The following is a 2,204-nucleotide window of genomic DNA, read 5'->3' on the forward strand; positions in this document are numbered from 1 at the left end:
GCTTCATTCAGGATGCGTTCTCGCTCTTCTGTTGTGAAGAGGGTGCGAAGTAGCTGCTGGCAGTCGTCCCATGTGGGACAATGGGTGTACATAATGGATTCTACCAAACCTATTAGACACTTAGGGTCTTCAGAAAAGGGAGGATTTTGGGTCCTCCAATTGTAGAGATCGCTAGAGGAAAAGGGCCAGTATTGATACTGCTGAACTCCATCTGGGCTGCTGACTTTTCGGACTGGCAGAACTGGCACAGCTCCTCCTGTGGTGGAGGATGGAGCTTCCCCCACTCGGTCCCTGTTTCCTCGAGACCTTAACTGCATCCCTCCTGCCTCCCCAGGTCGTCTATCTTCTCCTGTAGAGGAGTCTGGGGAGGGGGCAACCACTGGATTCCCATGGAGACCCCCAGCTCCATCCCCTCCTCCATAGGCCGCCTTGGCTTCTCCTCCTCATGGAGCTGCATAAGGTGGCGGCTGCTCAATGGGCAAAGGGGGGTAGAGGTAGGAGCTCTCGGGAAGAACTGGCGGAGCACTAGGATTCCCACCTCTGTGACTGGAGGACTTCAATCCTTCCTGGGTGACCATGATGGAGACTTTTGGTGGGCAAGCATGGGGCTTTCTCACCAAGAGGGGCCTTAACCAGGACGGGGGATCCTCTGCCAGATTTTCCCACAAAAGGATATAGGGGAGTTGATCTGGGTGGCCCTCTGGGTCAGTCCGGGTAATGACAGCCTTGACCTTGCTGATGGTGTCCAGGGAAAGGGACCCCTGGGTCTGCCAACCTACTCCAAAGGTGGGCCATTCAGTCGAGCAAAAAGTGCCAAACTTACCCTTCCTGATACCGGGGTGCAATTTCAAGGCCCACTCCTTCACCTCCGAGAAATGAGAGAGGATTAAACCAAAAAGTGCCAGACTTACCCTTCCTGATGCCGGGACCCAATTTCAAGGCCCGCTCCTTCACCTCCAAGAAATGAGAGAGGATTAAACCTTTAGGAGTGGCCTGAGTCTGGCCCATGGTGCAGGTCACAGAAGAGAGAGAGAGATGAAAAGGGAGAAGTGAAGATGCCACTCTAAACAATGATGGCCAGTGGGTGTGCTTGTGGATGGGTGCCTGTCGTTGCCCAGTTTTTCTTCTGCAGGGGATGTGAATTTATCTGGGATTCATGCCTGGGACCCCCTTATCCTTTCACGGGAGTCTTTCAGCAGCAGGTGCCCTAATGGCTTTTATTTGCTCGACCTGTGCCCGCGGGGCTTTCTTGGTGGCTGGAGAGAGGGATGAAGAGGAGAGGGAGATACAGATAAGGGGTCTTGTCTCCACCCGTGTGGGCAGTCGGGGTCCGCCAAGAGGGCTAAGAGCCTTTGGCTGACATCAGAGAGTAGTCCTGATCAGAAAACCTCAATTTCTCTTTTGCCTTTAACGGTCCCACGCGAAGACTTAGACCAAGAATAGAAGGAAAGAAAAGGAGGAAGGGAAGGTTTAAAATAGATAGCATAGAGAAAAATACAAAATCAGACCCCTACCTAGTAAGACAATTAGCACAACCATCAAGCACGCGCACCACATTGAATCACACTCGTGCGGACCAGTCCTCCTTTCACTCAGACGCGCGCTGCACTCACCACTCTCACTTTCAGGATCCCCGAGACTTCTCGTGATTCTCCCAAATGGCGTCCACTCGGACTGCCCAGAGTGAGCAGCTTGACTTTTTCCTCCTCAGGCGCCAGATTTGATGGCAGGCTTCCTTCCTAGGGCCGAGACACTCGGACCCTAGGGCCAGGGTTGGTTACCTGGACTTTCACCTAGGTGCCGGGACTCGAACCCCAACTTCCTCCCTCGGGGTTACTAAACGAACCCGAGACCAGACATGGGATGGCGATTCCCACTTTATTCTGGATTTTACAGACACGAGGGAGCCACCCTCGATTTACACTGCCCTGTCCGGAGAAAAGAAACTCTGCCTCCGTTCGTCTTTTGATCCGCAGAAGTCCCCCACGAATCCAGGACGAGCCCCCAAAATGTTAGGGTCCGTGACCCAGTGGGTCTCTTCAGGAGAACAAACGCACCAGTATGGAGATGCAAAAATCAAGCAGAGTTTCATTAGGCCAGCTAGCTGGGGCCGACCGTCCTTCCAAGACACGCAGGTCTGGTTGGAGCAATCGTCCCCGAGGCAACTTCAGGTAAAGATTATATAGGCTCCCACAACCATTACA

Source organism: Nannospalax galili, unplaced genomic scaffold (genome assembly GCF_000622305.1).
Source record: "Nannospalax galili isolate Female #2095 unplaced genomic scaffold, S.galili_v1.0 scaffold335, whole genome shotgun sequence".
In the NCBI taxonomy this organism is placed as follows: Eukaryota; Metazoa; Chordata; class Mammalia; order Rodentia; family Spalacidae; genus Nannospalax; species Nannospalax galili.